A 21,206-nucleotide genomic window follows, 5' to 3' on the forward strand; every position below is an offset into this window, starting at 1 on the left:
TTCCACCTTGCAGCCATAAGCTTTCTTGCATTCCTGCAAACAACCACACTGGTAACTCTTACTTTTCCAAATGACTTCACATGTTTTCTCACTGCCTGATTTGCAGCTACCACGAAAGAATTTACACCATATCCTTCTTCCAAAAGAAGGCTTCCTACTCCAGCAATTCAACTAGAAGAAAGAAGGTAACCTGACTAACCATGGGCAGGTTCCCATGAAATACATAACCACAGATTTCATATACTTATTCTAATAATATTTACACGTTGGTAGTAAGATTTCAATTATTTAGCTACTCAGATTTTATAGGATCGATATTTATTTCACATTGATTAAACCTATAGGAGTAACTATCCACTTGAGCAGCCTGCATCAGACAGAAGAACATGCCTGTGAAGAAGGAGAAATCAATTACAGAAGCCTCTTATGCCTCCCTGCCTACACTACACAGCGAGACACCAATTTGGTTCTTGCGTAAAGACTCTTCCTTGTCATGAAACTTTCTGTCATTTCTATAATGCTGTTCCTGCCCACAACTGATGCAAGTCCCCTCTTCAGAGGTCCTCTGTCAGATGCCTTGCCTCTTGCCCAAGCACAGGAGTTACAGTAGACAATCATGCCTATCATGCCCCAAACTCTCCCCTCCCAAGCCTTCCCCAAAAGCCCTTTCTTTACCTGCCTGTAGTCATCTCATCCCCGTGGAAAACTGATAACCAGCTCCACTTCCAGAATATGATACGAAGACTGTGCATTTACTGAATCATCAGGAATGCAGTAATTCTATTTTGGACTGCTCTGTGCGCCTAACTTGAATGCAGTTTCCAATACTGCTTTAAGAGCAAGAGTGAAACCTAAGGAGGAGACCAGAGTATGGCCAGCTACCCAAAACTCCCAGGGAAACAGCATTTGGGCACCTGTCCATCTGTCTGATGTGCTAGCCAGTTAAAACCATTACAGCCATAGTTTACTGCTCAGTGCTCCACCCAGCTCTTCCGTTCTTCTACAGAGGGAAGTTCTCAGTGTTCTTGGCCCTCATACAGGCTGCAGATGGTCCTTTGGTAAAGCTTCTCAAAGCCATTTCTTGACGCCCACATGTGCCAGGAGGTAGAATTATGTAAAATTATTATTTTCAGGGTTGGAGAGAGAGACAAAGAAAAAAAAGAAAGCATCAGGAAAAGTACAAATGGGATTAAAGGTGGTAGCATAGCAGTAATCCTCTTATTTATTTTTTTTCCTTCTCTAATTCAAAGTTTTGCTGGTCCTTGGAGTGAAAATCAAGCCAAAGCCTTCATTTTGTTTTTCCTGCTGTAATGCTGTCTGATTGCAGCATGCATACAAGCAGTAGGACAGAACACCTCTCCACAAAAAAATCAAAACAAAAAACAACAACACAAGATATACAGTCCCTGGCAGGTCCCAGCTTCTGCTGCAGCTCAGCATAGAATCATAGATTGTCTTGGGTTGGAATGGACCTTCAAGATCATCCACTTCCAAGCCCCCTGCCATGGGCAGGGACACTTCCCACCACACTAGGTTGTCCAAAGCCCCATCCAGCCTGGCCTTGAGCACTGCCAGGGATGGAGTATCCATAGCTTCTCTAGACAGCCTGGGCCAGGGCCTCACTGACATAATAGCGAAGAGTTTCTTCCTTATATCTAATATAAACCTACCCTCTTTTAGTTTAAAACCACTACCCCTTGTCTATCAAATCTGTTGCATGGCTTCAAGGTGCAAGTGCACTGAAAAAAAAAAAAAAAAAAGATACTGAAGATACTGAAATGTGTAAAAGGACTGACATAGCCACTCATTTCACTGCAGAAGGTAAACAAATCAGAGAAAAACGAGCAGCCCTTTAGTGAACCCATACTACTCATTTTATTCTGAGGTTTCACCTGTTTGCATGTGGATCTCATACCTATAACCATGATCTTTGCAGGGACAGCAATGAGGCTGGTCATCATATGTACAAAGGGTATAAATTAGCCTTTTACCACTCTGGCTACTGGATGCAATTCTCATTCCCAGCCTGGGACAATGAAACACACTCAACCCATGTGGAAATAGACTTAGCTTGTGAAAGACAAGGCAATACTGGCATCGAGTACTTCAGCTTTTTTCACAACAGATGGATGAGTACCTAGAAATTCCTTTTGCAATAACCTATAGGCGTGTAAGGTTACACACCTTATTACTTTTGCTATCCCTCACTACTTGAGCTCCAGTTGAGCTTAAGCCTTCATAATTTTGCTGATCTTAAAATACTCTTCCCCAGTGCCATTACTAACCTCTGTGTTATAAACTAACTAGTTCACAATACCTAGAGGTAAGTTAAACCTTACGCACTAGTTTTCAAGCATGTGCGCACGTCCATCCATGTGCAGTTAGCTCTAAATAACAGTCACTCAAGACTATGGTAATAGCAAAAGTCCTTCTGTTTCAAGGCTGCAGAGCAAGTCTGTTTCTTCTATTGGTTTAAAGAGATCTGTTCCTATCCCAGTCTGGCACCCCTCACTCATTCCTTTATATCTCTCCCTTACATGTGCCAGTATCTTGTGATTTAGGAGTGAATTCTTGGCCCTACACAGGGCAATTACAGATCAAGAAGCCCTTTTGAAATGAAATAATTTTAAATTATAAAATTCTCCAGAAAAATGCATAGTATTTTGACTAAGAGCATCACAAAGTCCATATTTATACTAATTCTACATTTCATATTCTAGATTGACATGTAAAAATATGTATTTTTAAGGACATGCATATTTAGTACTCTGTCTTCAAAGCAAATTCTCTGACAATCTGTTTTCAAGTTGCAAATTAAACAAAACATTAGGTGCAAAAAGTAATCCACAGTGGTGAGGCCCTGACAAAGGCTGCCCAGAGAAGCTGTGGATGCCCCATCCCTGGCAGTGTTCAAGGCCAGGCCGGATGGGACCTTGGGCAGCCTGGGCTGGTGGGAGATGACCCTACCCATGGCAGAGGGTTGGAACTGGATTGTCTTGAAGGTTCTTTCCAACCCAAGCTGTTCAAAGATTCTTTGAAACCAGAAAAAGTCATGCTTACTCTTGTCTCTGTCGCATAAGAAGATCACACAATAAATGCATTGTAAGAGCTGATGGATTATAGCTCACCTAACCAGCACAGGTTAACTAGATAGCTGTATTTCAATATAAAAAATGCCAATTGTTGCATGTCCTGTTATAATAATAAAAGATCTTGGCAACAATTAATAGCTACCCAATCCACAGAAATTGCTTTCATTATATTTGAAGCAGCTACTTTCTTTGAATGTAATGACTAAGAGAAAAGAAACAGATGTTTCTGTTGCTAAGGAGATTGAATAAAAAAAATGAGATAAAGCAAATATTTAAAATATTTTTAAAAGGAAAATTTGTTCCGCTTGGATTTAACTACTTGCTTTATAACCAGCAGCACAGTCAGCTATCATATAACAAAACATCAGTGTGCTTCTTTTTTTGCATTGTGATTGTTCTACTGCAATATATTCTGCATATTTATTCTGGGATAACATAGCATAACAAATGAAGATGCCTGCACACATACAGCACCATATCTACGTCTTGAGTAGCTGCAGATGCTCATTGTCAAAAGCGGATATCTGCATAATAAGCTAGATTTCTGCTAAAGTGAAGGAAACTTCAACTGTCCGTGAAATGTGCCACATTACAGTTACAATACAGCTAACAATAAAAAATAAGAAGATGCAATCTTGTAAAACAAACAAAGAATCTAATACTATGCACATTGTTTTAATATATATATTCACATTATTATCATTAACATTGTCTTATACAAGCACGGAACTGATTGCTAGGGGCTATAAAAAGCTAGGTCAGTAAAGACTTGTATGAAGTAAAGCTGCTTCCACTAGCACATTTAGTTAAGCGTGTGCAGCACTTCTCTCTTAAGGAAAAGGTAGAGCAGCAAGGAAGTAGGAAGTGACAGAGTTTGCAATCTTAAGTCAAAGAAGCCTTTACTAATCTTAAAAACAAATGAATAGATGGCTACATTTTAAGCAACAAAAACCTTCCATGTCTGAAACCATGAACTAAATTTTCCATTTTAAAAGTTCATGTCACACATTTAAAAACCACAACTGTGAAACTACCTGTAATTTTTGGGAGATAACCTCTAAACTTGTGTACAGAACACAAGTTTAACATCATTATAATCACAAAAGGATTCTCACCAGGATTATTAATTCACTACATCTGTGGCAGTCAGCAATAAACCCATACCGAGATTTTGTACTCTACCTCCAAAATGAACTGAGCAAGTAAAACAAGGCAGGCCTCAAGAAGACAAGATTATATCCATCTGCCAGTAAAACAGATGCTCCTAAAGGAACTAACTAAATAAAATATAAATCCAGTTATATTGAGTTTATTCTAAATAAATAAATAAATGAATCTGCTGAAAACCAGTTTGAAGATTAGGTATATTTTATTGTGTTTTTTTTGTTGTTGTTGTTTCTGATCATGTAAGACAATGGAAGTCACAGCGTTCCTTCCACTTCAAGTCACTGTAAATGTACTAACATAATGGGAAAGGTTTATGTAAGTGACAGACTTGCATAAGGCACAGTGAAAAAGACTAAATAATTGCTTGAAGACAACCAGCAAACCACAACCTTCCCTGCATTCAACTTCAAATTTAAAAGAAGTACAGAACACGAATTATTTGTGTTATGAATCACCTCGCCTCATATACCTATTGGAATCACAGCAGTGCTACAGTGCAGCATAATCTTGTCACTCTCCAATGTCCTACTGACATGTTTTTCTTGTGCATTATTAGCACCCTTGGAGGACTCCCTATTACTCAAAACTGATTTATTCTTGAAAGGTATCTCGCTCACTCTAATATCTCCTTTCCTGCAGTCAATAGCAGCCATCTCCTGGATGATATCTGAGCCTGTTTTCAGGCTTATTGTAACTGATTCATGTCCCAGCTTCAGCGGCAAATATATACAGCTGTCAGATGGAGTACTGATGGTGGTAGCTCTTCCTGATACCAAAATGTCCATAAGCATTGAACATTCCGATTTCTCACTGTGATGGTGGTTTAGCTCTACATACTTTCTTTCTAGAAAACCTGATTTTTTGGAGATTGTTTCCAAGCCAATATAGCTTGCCTACGAAACCTGAAGTTGTAATTCGGTGCCAGAAAGATTCAGAACTGGACTGAACTTTATAAAAGGCATTCAGAGCCTAATGAACCAGTTTATACCTGCTACTTCTATAAACAAACAGATCAATGAAAAACAAAGGAAAATTGTACACAGAAAATTTCTACTTAAAAATTTTTGCTTCTTATATATATTTTTTTTTTCATTAAATACACAAAAATAAACTGCTCATGAGGGCGAAGGCCTGGACTGGAATGAATGCAACTGAAATGCAGCTTTATCCACTCATTCCTCATGTTTGCTCTGTTTGCTCTATTCCACCAAAAACATTTATCAGACACCTACACAGTCATACCACCTCAAACTTTAGTCAAAAAGTAATTACAGAGGTTTCCTTCCAAGAAAAGATGCTGACTGCAAACCTTTTCCTTTACATAAGCTAGCTCTGAAGTAGCTTAGATCAGGATTCAGCATCACGCATGAAGGGTTACATCACCCTCAAGCATGCAGAATTTCTGAAATTGCACTGAGTTTCCAGTGAGACTTAGAATCGGTTCCACAAAAATCTACAATTCCTCTACTGACAATTCAGCACTGGCACGGAACAGACAAAATCATACATAAAGGAGGGAAGAAGAGTTAGTCAAGGAACACCACAACTAGGATTTGATACTTTTCTTCCTGCAGATGCTTGTAGCAGGTTACACAGAAGAATTTATTAAGCATCATCTGTAATGAGCTATATTTCTTTGAGCTCTCCAAGGACAGCCACACAGTCATTTCTGAGTTTGTAGTCAAGATCTGTCCGTGCTGGCTTCACTTCGAGAAGTAGTCAGATAGCTACTCTAATATTTTTCTCAAGCTTGCATTTTAGGTCAGCCTGAATAGCTACAGCATTTTTCCATCACCTTTTCACCCACAGTCCCATATTCCCATTGAAGCAAAGATGCATTTTCTTTTCTTACCTTATGACATATATGAAAATCTGCCTTTAGTTTTATAAATCAAAGGTCAAAGCTTATATTTTTTTGCAAAGGAAAAAAAAATCTTAAAGCTCAAATCCACTTAAGTATATTAAAAAACCTACAAATTATAAACCTTCATGGAACAGAATGTAAATATTTATATTAAAATCTGCACTTAACTCCAAAGGTAATCTGTATAAAATACTGAATACTATCAGCATCTTTTTATCAACACTCAACTTTGCACGTTACATAGTAATCAATCAAAAATCCATAGTTTCAAACATCATTATCTTATTTAACATGTAGTGATAATTTTGTATTTTTATAGTTTTCCTATCACAGCCTTTTCAGCCCACACACTAAAGTGGGACTACAGTCCACTAAAATGTTTGAAGATACAGTAATCCCTGTCGTTGTCTTGTTTAAAAATCATTCTAGACATGACTTATTCCCATTTCTCATTTATTTGATGGAAGCCTAAATCTATCCAAAATAAAATTCCATTTCTCATCTTTCATGCAGGACTTGAGAAACTATATTGTTTCATTAATTTCTTCAAAACAAATATTGTGTCTTCAGAAATGCTTCTAACTAAAGTTCTCTCCTAACAAGTATTTTTGCAGTGCTAAGATCAATGTGTGCACAATGTGTGTCCTAATACATTTAAAGTTCTTCCTAATACTAAATAGGTAAAACCCCACTAGCATCCCACTAAAACTTCATACCAAAAAAATAATTTAAGAAAATAGTACCTTTTTAATTCTTTGGAAAATGTTTTTCTAGAAGAGCTAATTGGTGATCTGCAAATGACTTATAAAACCTTGGGTGACATCTTAATTCTACTTCTGTAATCATTATTCATATTACAATGATCCATTTTAATTGAATATATACCCTTGCTCTTCAACCATGGCGAAGTACTGCTGATAATTAAAGGAAATGTCCATTTTACTTTATTCATTTAAATAAAAATTAAACAAAAAAATCCCATGCATTGCTTCTTATTAGAGATGCAGAACTTAGGCTGAGGGGGAGCAGAAATAGGCGAATAATGCTGAAGCAATACTGATTTACTGGTTAGTTTATAATTTAGAGTAATTTGCTCTAAATAATTTTTATGCCTACACAGGATGGAATTTTCTCTTCACTGCCAGACGAGCTGCACAGAAAAAAAGATCAATAACAGAAGTTACATTGGTTTTGTGGTTCCATTTCTGAGTGCGAATATTTTATTTATCACGTTGTGATTGTGAGCTTGCTGCTTAGGAAGTAAAAGACAGAGCTACTCAAAAACCCAAGTATAAAAAAAAAAATCAATTGAAAGGAAATAATTTTCATAAGGGAAGGATAAGAGCATACTTAAAAATAAAACTGTTTACAAGACTACATATTTAAAGTATAAAAGCTTTTTTCCCCAAACCTATGAACTAGTATTTCAGCAAAATGATACATCTTTAAAAGATCCAAAGAACTGCATTTATACAATCTCGTAAAATACCTAACTGAACATTAAGTGTAAATTTGGAGCACAAACATCTTCAAAACTACGTCTGTATTACCAGGAATACCAAAAATGATCACATGCAAAGCTCTGTTAGCTCTGTGTAAATTCTCACCATGTAAATTCTGGCAAATAAATTTGATACTAGTGGAGCTTGGGGTTCGGGAAGGTGTTTTTTGTTTGTTTGTTTGTTTTTTGGTGGGGGAGGGAGGGGAGAGGACATGACATATGTTTCTCTCTCCTTCCCTCAGGAGCCTGAAAATTTAACCATTATGAAAAGAGGTAATCCAAGCACACTAGAGATGAGTACCATGTCTCTCAGAAGGTACCTCGCAGTAAGTGGCTAAACCTGCTTCAAGATCGGAAGGTGCCTGCCTCTGGCAGAAGTGGCCCAGACCTCAGCAGAAGCCATGCAGGCATGACTGCGACCTGGAGGCTCAAAGCAGAGTGCTGGTGTCACTGAGGGATGCTGTCACTCAGATGATCCACAGACATTTCACTTTGTTCACATACTTTTGTTCCTTTTAAAAGTTGTTGCAAACTCACAAATCAAACATGGCAAAGAGAGATACATAAGCCTGATAGTAAAGAGGGCTATTTTAGCAATTTTCTCAAATACTTTTTGTTACTCATACCACTATGAGTTTACAGAATGTTTTTAAACCACATAGAATATTCTCTTAGGAGCAGCCCTAAAAGTGCAAAAACTCTTGCACCCTCCAGGCCCAGGACTGAGAATAGCACTGAAGCTGGCAGTGACTGAGAGGCTGTTTGCTTCCCACTCCCAAGGAAGAAGGGAATTTATAGTCAAGAGGCATAAAGCTAACAAACAGAATCCCCCTGTGAGAAGAAATCCAGTAGGGTTTTGTTCAAGAAGTTGCACTTCTTTTTCCTTTAATGTAGCTACTTTCTAAAGGCTTTTATCCACCACGATGGGATGATAGCAGCCTTTGTTGACCAATAACAAAAAATAAATAAATAAAAATAAAAAATAAATAAATAAAAAATAAATAAAACACAAACCTAACAAACACGCTGAAGCGTCGATGTCCCAGCAATGGCCCCTGAATAACACAGAAGATGTCAGAGAAGGACATAACAGATGGAAGTGAGTCCCACTTCCATCTTTGTTTGGTAAGTGATGGAGAGTCTTTATCATTTGTATAGAGAACAAGTGAAAAGGCAGAAACAGGCAGCGCTCAGAGGCTGGACAAACAATACAAAAGGGAAGTAATTGAGAAGTTACTAGTGCTTCTTCAGCAAACCAGCAAGTACATGGGAACACAAATTTAATGAGACAAAGAATGCACGGTACTGGCTCACATTGCAAGTCAACTGCAGAGCCTACGACAGGCTGAAAACCAGAGATGTTACCAGCACCCAGGGTAGAACCCAGAGAAAATTCACAACCCCAAAACCACAGCTAAGCTAAGGAAAATTTATCATGGTATATAAAGGGAGAATATTTCCCTAAACCCCGAAGCCCCAGAAATAAAGCCCCAAACCCACTGATGTGATACACTGTGCAATCCTCCTGTGGTACTTAGATTTTTCCCCCATCCTGGGGGCCCATGAGTCATGTTCTCTAAGTTGGAGGAATCGGTGAAAATCCGCTCAAGCAACTATTTCACACGGAAAATACTCTGCCCCTCGCAACCATCACAACATTAAGCTCACTTGCCCTAGCATTTATCTCAAATCAAACCCATAGCAGAAACCACAGCCATGCCATCGAGAACATAGGGATTTTTTTTCCTCACTACCTGAAAATCCAATCCAAAGCAAAGCACAAAGCAGCATGTAGGATCTACCTATCATTTGGAAAGGTTTAAATGGACACATTCGCATCTTTGATTACTACAGGGAATTATGAATGTGATTGCACATTCAGCTTTACTCATGACCTGCTTCATGACCTTGGGAGATTACTTGGTGTTATTTAGGTTTCTTCACAAAAAAAAAAAAAAAAAAAAAAAAAACAAACAACAAACCAACCAGCCTTACCTACACAAAACGACAGCAGGGGGATTTTGAGATTGAGTTATCGGGTGTTTTGAAATTTTCACAGATGACCTACTTCTGAGGACCTATTTCTGCAACCTTTTCCAGATAAACTGCAGTTGAGATACAGAGCTTCTGGATCAACATCCTTTATCACTTAGTATGATAAAGGATGGACTAAGAAGATCTCTTAAAATCAAACATATGAGATTTGAGAATTAATATATAGATACATTTGTAATCATAAAAACAATTTTTGGCAATTACCTATTTCATTTTTCTAATTATACAGCACTGGCAGAAAACTGTCATGAAACCGAGACTTGCTAAAACAGAAAAAATAGAAAAATAAAAACCAAAACCCCACCAGATTTTTTTCTTATTTGTATTCATACACTGAAGCTTTTCAGTTTTTCTCATTTTAAGTTTCTTTTGCAATATTATTTTTTTAGAATTCAGAGACACAGGCTCTTAGAATAATTTACTTTGTAAGTAGGAAGCATGAATCTTAATAGTGTAAAAACTGAAGAAATACAGACATGGAGTCAGAAAATAATCTTTTAGCAGAAAATATATGACAACCACCTAATCTACAGCAAACAACATACAAGAATGTGCTGACTATTTCAGTGTAAGTGCAAGAATTTGCCTGGAATTTGGTGCCTGCCATATCTAAAAAAAAATTAAAAATAATCTGTTTTTTCCATGCTTTGAAAGGAATGTGATAGAATGAAAAACATTATATTAAATGAACTCTAACTAAAAGGTTTATTTTATAAGAGGCACATCTTAAAAGCAGTTTCTTAAGCAACACTGCCACTGAATTAAATGGCCTGAATAACAATTGTCAGGAGTATTACAAATAAATAAAAAGAAAACTACCTTGGTAAAATTAAAACCGCAAGAGAATAAAGACCTTTAAAAAAAAAAAAAAAGCACGTTTAACTTTTTATGGGAATCAATCAACTAAAGGTTATATTTCTTTTCCTCTTGAGGCTATCATAAGCAAGATAGCCTTCTGTCTCTGCAGGACACACAGGGATAGTTTGTTACTGTATGTAATTACATGAATTCCCAGAGCATATGTACAACATAATTAAATTATAGGGTGTCTTGTGAGCATTGTGTCCAACAGTTACAGACACCACAAAATAACAGACAATTTGAAAGGTCCTTCTTTCCTGACCTTTTCCTTATACAACACATATTGTAGGATATACAGATTTACAACTTGATATGCAGTCATTTATCAAGACAAACTAGTTTTTGTTGTATTAGGAATCTGAATAAAATACACACTCAAATGAAGAAAAATTTGTTTGATGCCAGGAGCAATAAATTCCTAACATCCTCATTTGATCCTCAGTTTGTCTGGATGGGCAACTCATGCAAATGAAAATCTAGGTAGGTAGGAAAAAAGAATGCTTCAGAAGAAGAAACACACTTAAGTAATTCAGTTGGGCTGGGAAAGACTGAAGTAGATTCTGTAAAGGAAAAGTGCTGGGACAAATTGCTTTCCTCTACAAAAAAACACTTTCCTGCAGAGATCTAGGAAGGCATTTTTCAAGCATAGATGGAAGCACTTTGGTCAACAATATAAACACATCTCAGAGCAAAACAACATACAAAATTGAAGTTATGACTACTCACTGAAAGGAGAGATCAGCAATGCTCTGTTTTGCAGTTGTTCTGGGTGGTGTCTTCAGCTGACCAGGTGAGAGACACTTCTTAATTCACTTGGCAATGAAAAGCAAGAAGGATCTGTCAGAAGAGGAAAAAACAAAATTTGAATGTTTGCGATAAGCAAAGACTTCAAAAGTATTTTGGTACTTATGTCTCACAGTTTTTAAATATTAAAAGGGCAATAAAATCTACCTACATTTGGATATCAAAATTCATCTTTTAGAAATATCTTTTCCTTATGCCTCGCATTCTCCCTCCCCCCCCACTCCAATCTACATAGACACCCAAGCAATCGGTTTGCTTAGTCATTTAAATTTTACATTGCTAAAACGAACTGGTAAGAATTGATCATTTCCTCTGAACTCCCAAAAGAGAAAAATGCATGATAATCCTGTCAGTAGTCCTCAAACCTTTAAGATCAAGACATTTTTTTCTTCAGATATCTGTACAGTGTAAAGTTAAACGTAAAGTACTCTTAAGATGACAACTCCACAGACCACTAGTTGCTTCCATTGTCACTTCATGCTTTTCTTTTTCAGTCTGCAATCCTTATACCACCTGTTGGTTCCCATATTTTGTTCAGAACTTTCATTATCCTTAAAAAGTATTTTTGGAAAAGAGAAATTACCTAACACGTCTGCAGCCTCAGCAATTGCTTTATTTTTCATCTGGTCAGTTGCAACCACAATTATTTGTAAGATTACTTGGAAAAAATATGTTTCACCTTTTATTATGGAATCAAGCAATAAGTCATGGTGAAGTGATTGGTTATTCTGCCTAATAAACTCAAACAGTTGATAAATACCCATTCAAAAACTGTAACAACACCACTGGCTGCAGGTGGGAACAGACATGCAAACCATCAACGGAAGAGCCAAATATTTCATAAATATATACAAAAAACCTATAAAGACAAGCTAATCCTTCCAACTATTATGCATGCAATTTTCTTTTAACATTGAGAGTATTTAACACTGCCAGCTTTATCTATTGCTTTCACTGAATTTAAATTAATGGTACTTATTTTTGGTTAAAATAGAAGCTTGATGTACTAGCACTACTTAACTGCTGAGGTCTATCTCCCTGGAAATGAATAGGCATAATTGTATTTCAGGCCAACAGCTTTCCATAAAGCATCAATTATTTAAATAAGACAAAGAATTCGATACACTTTGTACATTAGTATCATGTAAAATCTTTAAGGCCAGAATCACGGCATAAGATCCTCTAAGAATATGAATCAATGTGAAACAAACAGTGCTTTTAATTTGCAAATGCAAAAGCTGAAACATAGATAACCTTACTAATTATGGGTTGGAAGGCAGTCTTTACTTTCATAATCTCCTTATTTTCACTATTATGCCTACTTTCTTTTGTGCAATCCCATGAACCTATGCCTTAATGCAAATTATACTGCTATTACATACCTACTGCTTTGGTAATTCTGTGCTATTTGGAGTATTTACTTATAATTTCCAATTCATTTATACCTTCCCTGTTTGGGTATCACTATTTCAGTGACTGTTAACTTTGGAACAGAAACATTTGTAAGAGCAGCATCAAGTTGCTCTGAGATACAAACTCTAATAATCTACTGAAAAATAAATAAATTGTGAGCATTAAAATCCATTGTTAGTCAGATTTGAGAAAAACCATCAGAAGGATGAGTAGGATCATGCTTTAATCCCCAAGAAAGAACATTATAAGGACTGAACACTCCTTATGACCAGGTGTCAACTCACAGAAAAACACACGGCCACTGCCAGCTAGGCAGGAAGCATTTTGACTTGGAAGGCCAAAAAGAATCAGTGTGGGCAGCGCTGCCCAGTTGGCCCAGGAGGCAGCGATGCTGTTGAGCCAGTGCCTTCAGTGATCAGCAGCCACCAGGTCCTCGTGGCTCCATGGCTCCCAGCGGCAGCCACTGGGCTCTCACAGTCCCACGGCACCCAGCAGCATCAACCCAGAGCCCGTGGGCACACTGGGCTTAGCTGCTGCTGTCAAATCTTCTGTTGAAGAGAACAGCAGCCGCGGGATAAAAAAGGGTTAAAACTCTCTGAAATAAGACTAAATCAAGTGCATATTTTTTTCCAGAACATCCACCGTTTTGCAGGAGATTTAAAAGCATTTGACTTGTTCTTTTTTCTGTATTGACACTGTAAAAACCTTCAGTAGTGCCGCAACTGTTATTTTCAATTTCTCCTTTGGCTTGTTTAGCATGTGAGAGGTCAAAAGAAAGATGAAACAGTCTCGCTATAACTGAATAAGCAAACAACAAAAAAGCCATTCAAAATCTATGTAGTAAATTAATCAGGTAACAAAAATAAAAGCAAGTTCCTTGTTTGATTATATTGTTTTTTTGGTCAGCGACTTGTTGCCAAGACTAGGTAAGAACGCACTCTGACAAGTTCAAATGCATCTCTAAATTCTAATTCCTTTTTTTTTTTTTACCTTGATGTTCCTTTCTGTAAGAGAAGAAGCAAGAAATATTTGTGTACAGCTACCAGCATGTGCAAATAAACAAGACCAAGCAAAAGAAGCAACAAAAATAGAAAGGATGGAGCTGTTACTTTCAAGCTTCTCTTAAAGTAATAGTAGTCTTAATAATTTCAGACATAGTACGTATACTAGCATTACAAAAAAATATTTAAAATTAATTTAAGAAAGGGTAATTTTGTCAACTACCATTCTTTGTAACTTTATTGTCAGTGCCCAGGTGCAAGAATGTCTGTGAGGAGAGGCCAGGGCTGTCCTGAGCTGGGCACCACCAGCTCTGGAACGTTCCAGCTGGATTTTGAATATTCCTGCTGGTTCTGGTTGGTCCCAGCTGGTTCCAGAATGTCCTGGCCAGTTCTGAAAATGTTCCAGAATCTTCTAGAATGTCCCAGCCTGTGCATAAATATTCCAGAAGGTTCCAGCCCATTCTGGCCTATTCCAAAATGTTCCAGAAAGCTCCATCTGGTTCTGGTCTATTTCAGAACATTCCAGCCATTTCCAGATGGTTCTGCAAAGGCCCCACTGCAGGACTCTACCACACTGGAGTTTCCACATGAACATAATCCCTCACTGTTTTAGTGAAAATCAAGAACATGCTAAGATTTATGCATGCAGTTTGCTGCCTTTTGGACTGGGAAACATACAAATATTTCCCACTCTTTGGCCACTTCCCTCTCTCATTTATGTTTCAGCTAATGCCAACAGTGCTAGCTCCCACAGCAACAATCCACCTCATACAAGTGCAAGGAAGGTTAATTAAAGACACTTTTTAAATTACTCTAAGTGCCACTGGAGTAAGTGATATAAAGATCCATACATTTACTACAGGCTGCAAGATCTGATGATCCTTTTAAAATAACCCAGCAGTACTATTGAGATGGTATTTGGCATACTTCATACTGTTGCTTTTCTTGCCCTTGTTTATGATTAATTAATGAGTCGTGTTTCTTAGATGAAGTTTAGAGATTACACACTCAATAATGACAGAAAGGGAATAGCACAGCTGCAAGCATGTAAAAGCCAGGTAATTGCAAAATCTACACTAACACACAAAATTTGTATTTGGTCCTGGCTGGTACATACTTAATGCTGCAGTATTGTGTTATTTATTTATTTAAGTCACCGGATCACTTAGTGCAAGGCACTCACCCACTGAGCATCACTAAAGCATTTTTCTGCTCATTTTGGAAGTCGCTGGCCCCACGCCAGGCAGCTGCCTCCATGACTCATTGCTCCCCTGCTCCCGTGCCTCCAACCACTAACGACTCCATTTGCGCAGCACCTGAGAGGCGACCATTCCCATTTAATTGGCTGGGAACTTGGCACAGAAAGATTGAAGGCAAAGTGTCTGCTAACACCATGTGCACAATTTTTGTAGTGTTTAGCATTATACAGCATTTTGCATGCTATAGAACAGCTCTAGGTGCCTTCAGCCATAGCTGATAACAATAAATATTTTTATAAATTAAGATATCCGTATATGGCAAAAAAGGAACAAGTAAGCATTTAGTGACTACAGCACAGTTTGTTTAATGCAGTATCTACTACCATGAAGAAGGCTGTGGGTTGCAAGATTCCAGCTCACCTTGCCCCTTAACTCTGCAGCCACATGAACCCAGCAGCAGCAGCAGCACCACTAAGACAGGCAGCTCTCACTTCTCCTCAGCCACCTGCTTGCAACATCTCCCCTTCAGGGGATGGGGCCAGAATGGGAGCTGCTCCAGTTACTCACTGAACCCCACTGAGCATTTGATCAAAAAGCTCTGGTTTCTTTTGTTTCCTCTCCCCACAGTTTTAGTCTTTTATCAATTCTTTACTCTAGCTCAGTGCATTGCCACAAAAATACACACACCAGCAGACAGGGCTGGGGGCAGGAATGAGTATACAGGAACATCCTGGCCAGGCATAGATCCTTGGACTGCAGAGCAAGACAACGTCCAACCACTTACATGTAACATCATCCCCTTCCTGAATACTTCTTTCACTTCACCCCACCAGCCAACAACAACAACAAAGTGATCTTACAAACAGCTTTGCAAGTCTAATTAATTCTTAAAGAGCATCTGCTCAGAATGCTGAATAAAGCAAGTGTCCTGAGGAAAAAGACTATCAACATCTGACTTCAGCCAAAGGACAAATTCAAGTTATGGATTTTAGTTTTGGCTATTCTTTGAGTCTCTTACTTTTCATCCACTTTTTTGTTCTTTTTGGCAACTTGAATAATAGCATTCTAATATAGTCTATATTTCAATAAAGACAAATGAGTGCAGACACTACTAATAAGTAAAAATGTTACACAACATTTAAAAAATGAAGTCTAGTACTTCTGTGTCAATTTACTTTGAATGCACAGTGTAATCTTCATATTGAATATAAAGTATTATCATCCTTAAGAAATGTATATAAACTCATGCTTTATTAATTACCAAGCATTCAAGTAAATCAAGTAATAACTAGAATTTGTATTACATTTGATAGTTAACAAAACTGCTAGTTACTCAAAGCAATATTGATCAAAACCTAATGCTGTCAACAAATGATAATAAAACTTTCAAGATATGCTTTCTCTCACCCTGATATCAACACATATTTCAAAAAAAAAAAAAAAGGGGGGGGTATAAGCTTTAGGCCAAACTTAAAAGAATTAATATGATTTCTTCTTCCTACTAGCCAACCAAACATATGAAGAGTGGAAAATTAGTAAATGGAAATTAACTGCCTTTTTTGCTAACGAATAATCATAATAATAAATAAGCTTTTAAGAGCCATGAAATTATAAACACAAGTGTTTCAATACATTACAGCTGTAGAACAAAAAAAGAAAATTAAAAAAAAAAAGAAATTATGCATTTATCAAGTACATAAGTTCTGTACCACTTCATAATTGATAATTTTACAAGCTTCCATTCAAAAAAAAAATTTTTTTCTATTGAGTATTATGACAAGTCAAAGGCAGCAATTTAAATCTTAAAGAGAAATAGTGACCAAACTCAGTTAGAATGGGAATTCAGTGCTTGACAGTAACAGGAAAGACCATGGCAAAAATCTAATAGTACTGCTCACAAGAGGCAGAGAACGGAAACCACAGCCGAATCACAGCAGAATACAAAACACAGTGTACCAGAAAAGTAACTTTGCTCACATCTTTGGAGACACAACAGCTTTCCTCCAAGAAAAAAGAAAAGCATTAAAATGAAAAATATGATAGCCTTCCTATGTGTCTACTGAAATATGTATCTAGAAGAGCACAGAGGAAGAATGCAGATGCTGAAGTAAAGCAGTATGGCTGCCCAAAACATGAGTCCATCATTTTACAAATACATTAAAATGCTACAATGAAGTAACACTAAAAATTGGTGCTTAACAAGCAGCAGCTGTAGTACCATCACTGCAGGAAGAAGCCTCTTCTAGCATACGAATCAGGAGAACTGACACTAATAAAGGAAAATTATGCTCAGTGGAAAAAAAGTTCACAACCACTGCTGGATGTATTATGTGTGGTCTGTATTTAGTTATATAACAGTGGTTTAGATAGATTACAGCACCCTGGAAAATCTCTTATATTCCATCCTGTTCCCAAATAGCATAAATTCCTAAAACTACGAGGGGAAGAAGTTCAATGAGAAACACCCAAAAACCCTAGAGAAGAAATTACCAAATTCAATACTTTTACTGTGAATTGAAGTATTCAAAACCCTCCCTCAGCCCTCCCTACACTAAACATTTACTAAAATTTTCTCTTCCTTACAGTAACGTGCTAGCGTTAGAAGCCACCAGAGAGAACCGCATTAGTATCAAGTACAGAGAGGTGCCTATCACAGTCTGTGACTCAGTAAAGCTTCTATCTGTATGGAAACTGAGAAAACCACAACTGATATTTATTTTGTTTGTTTGTTTGTTTTTTTAAGTAGCTCAACTCAGCAAAACATTAATTAGTGTCAGAGGAAATCACACCATTGTAGAGTTCAGCCTACAAGATACATCTGAGAAATTAGTAAAAGGTCCACACATGCACATACAAACTCCACAACCAGCAGCCTCACTCACCCGAGTCTAGGGGAGTCAGTGAAATGATGTAAACAAACAGCCAAGCAGATAATAACCAGAGCAAATGAATCAGGAGCTTCACTTATAAGCATGAAAATAAATATAAGACTATTTACCATTACTTTACACTGAGAGTTTCCAATTACGAAGGGTAAAATAAGAAAAAAAAAAAAAAAAGAGAGAAAAAAAGAGATAGTGCAGAAAATAAAACTTAGAGTAAAAATGTATTATTAACTTTCAAAACAGTTGCAAAGCTTGAGAGGTGAACTTCATGGTAACTGGATTCAAGCACCAACAAAGAGTTACTTAGGGAAAGCTACGAACATCAGGGAAGGAGAAGAGGAAACAGAAGAGGTGGGTAATGCTGTCAGTCCAAACACAGCTCACCTAAGGATGAAAGGAACTGGGGCTAGCAGAAAGCAAAGGGGACAGCAGCAGGGGAGGTAGAAGACATCTCTATTAGCAGGGCAGCATGGCTCGGAGCAGCAGCTGGCACACAGTTAAGGCTGGACAACATCTCAAATGGACCAAGAGCCCTGAGCTGTTAACACATTGGGTAAAGAAAAGTCCTGGTCCTCCCTTTTTTTGCACTGCACTAGTCGCTAACGCAGAGGCACCCCAAGTAGCCTCAAACATTTAAAAGCACTCTTTCATTGGGCTCAAAGCAACTCTGAAACCATTCACAGCATCATCACCAGACAGCGCCGGAAGTGCAAAGAAGTGAAATTTGATCTGGACGTGAGCAAATTTTTAAAACTCAAATAAATGAAGAGCTAATCCAAAAGTATTTTACAAAAAAAAAAAAAAATCAATAAAAATGGCAATTCCAAGCACTACCTTTGGATGAGTTATTACTTACACACACACTTAGATAACTGGTATATTGTCTCTTAAAAAAAAAAAAAGATGAATAAAGTAATACAAGGACAGTCTCTCCCTTGCCAAGATAAACATGCATATATACATTATATACATACTTTTTTTTTTTTTCAGAGGAATACACACACACACCCCTCTACAAGGTGCAGCTGAACTGAGCTGCTGAAGGTACATGCATCTGGAGCCCTTCAAAAGAGCACCTCTGCAGGTTACTTCATCTTGCACAGGTCTGCCTCCCTATGAACTGCCTAAGCCACAACAAGAATACCGCAGTCCACGGCTCTTTCCATTGAACAGTCAAATTCCCAGTGGGCTTTAATAGGATGAGAAGAGAATGTGCAGTACAGCAGTGACAGAGCAAGTCTTCCCTTCTCTGCTGGGGCGGCGTGGAGGAACGCTTCCCCTCCCCAAGGGGCAGGGCAGCACCTCTTCATTCCACCCGTGACTACTGAAAATAACAATGTGCCTGTGTAATGCATTCAGTGGGTCTCCCTCGCTGTCCCCTCACAAGATCATAGCCCTCAGAAAAAAAAGGCCACAGAGACAGCTGAGGGCATGTAATCCCAACCTTTCTGTCTCTTTCAGTACAAGAAGCAGGGGACATTGAGTAGCACTAGCAGGAGTCTGGTTCAAAGCAAGCTTCCTTCACCTTCTTAGAAAAGGCAGTTGTTTTTTTTGTTTTGTTTTGTTTCTTTTTTTCACCTTTACACAGCAAACGTGCATTTACAGGAGGATGCTGGGGAGGCCACAAGTTTACCAAGATTTAAGCAAAGACAGGAAAGATTCACAGAAGAGAATCCCACTGAGGTTTCCTAAGTGGCTGAGACCACTTCCAGCTCAGGGAGTCCTGGGACCAAACAGGCTGAAAGTCTGCGAAAGAATAAGCTGAGTTTCAGCTATGATTGCCTCTTTTACTGTCCCCAGGTGTCCACTTATGGCCATCCGGCTGAACCAGTACAGCCTATATTCTATTTCTTCCTCTATTTACCTCTAGACAGACAAAAAAGATTTACTTGTCTTGATACCTACTAGCTTACCTTCATAATGCCTTTTGTACTGGCAAATGAAGACAAGAGGATGTATTTTCACCCTTCCCAGACTGTTAGCCCAACTCCAGAATATTAAGTAGGTGCATCAAACTCTCTATATTATGTTATGTATCGAGACTCAAAACACAGCATGACCTAGAGACACAGAATATCATGAAATAGGGCATCAGGACATTCAGCAAACAGCAGACCCTGCCAAAAAAAAAAAAAAAAAAAAAAAACTACGCAGGTCACAGACACTTTTTGTCATGATTTTAGTAGACAATTTCTTCAGTTATAGATTGCAGGCATTCCCTTTTATAAGGTGTCACAAGCACCACACATTTTCAAGAACTGATTCACCAGTAAATACATTCCCTACCGCACACAACATTAGCCACCCATTATCAGCAGCGGCTACTCGAGAGCAGGGTAGCACCACAACGGCTACACTGCTGCTAATGAGCAGCAACTGCACTTTACACTCAACTGTGTTGTTCTGAAGTGTGGAAAAGGAGAATGAAATTTTCTCTCCTCTATATTTATCCATATTTAAAATATCTAAATACAGTTTTCTTTTTTACTCTAATCTTTTTTTTATTTTTTTTTCCCAAATGTGAGCTGTATTTTAACAAAATCACTCTAAAGAAATGAGATAAACAATTTAATTAAAAAAAAAATCTTTAAGTAAAGCACTGCTCTAATAAAACGATGACATAAAACCACATGGTTGGTTAATCTGTGACACAAATAAAAGGCCAACTGAGTGGTAAGCCAGAACTGTCATTTGAAATTAGGGCATACAACAACATTAATGTGATTTGAAATTCTGATTTATATTAGGCCTCATTAAGCAGTTTAGAGAAATTCATAAATCTTTCTAGAGGGTCATTTTTTTTCCTAATTACCTCTACAGAATTATATACACAGATACATTAAAATACGGTATTTATAAATCATTATATTTATTTATTTATTCAAGTCCTATTGTCTCTCAGCTATGAAACTGGACAAGGCAAGAGCCTTCACAGGTTCATAAGAAAATCAAAACACAAAGAAGAACCTGGCATACGTATTAAAAGTCGATTCCAAAATGTTCTCAACTTAAGCAGTACCAAATATTCAGAGAATTAGCGAGAGAGTTGCCAACGGCCTTTTATGTAAAGGGTTATAATAGTTACTGTTATATATTATATATATAAATATGTATATATTTGTTGACTGAAGTCAGCTTAACTTTCCAAGTTGTAATTTACAGACAGATTTGATTATGATAGGTAGATTCTGTTTCAGTATATAATTTCTAGTCCTTGCCTCTTACAATACCTGTCAACTCCTCAGCTTTGTGCTTAAACCAAGACCTTGATAAAACGCAGCAATAAAACATGCATGTCTGTAACATGCTGATGGCTTATAGTCCCTCATTAATGGAAATAATTTCATTTGTTCATGAGTCCCTA

The 21,206-nt window shown here is 37.6% G+C and overlaps 1 protein-coding gene across 6 annotated transcripts in view; it reads right to left on the bottom strand.

The window, feature by feature from the left end:
- TENM2 (teneurin transmembrane protein 2) overlaps window positions 1-21,206 on the bottom strand; it is a 1,606,114-nt gene that overhangs the window by 590,454 nt on the left and 994,454 nt on the right. For all 6 annotated transcript variants that reach the window (XM_072044660.1, XM_072044658.1, XM_072044657.1 and 3 more), the window contains one exon: window positions 11,267-11,377. The gene's annotated coding sequence lies outside the window, so the exon portion shown is untranslated. The remainder of the gene's footprint in view (window positions 1-11,266; window positions 11,378-21,206) is intronic.

This window comes from Anas platyrhynchos, chromosome 14 (genome assembly GCF_047663525.1).
Source record: "Anas platyrhynchos isolate ZD024472 breed Pekin duck chromosome 14, IASCAAS_PekinDuck_T2T, whole genome shotgun sequence".
NCBI lineage: Eukaryota > Metazoa > Chordata > Aves > Anseriformes > Anatidae > Anas > Anas platyrhynchos.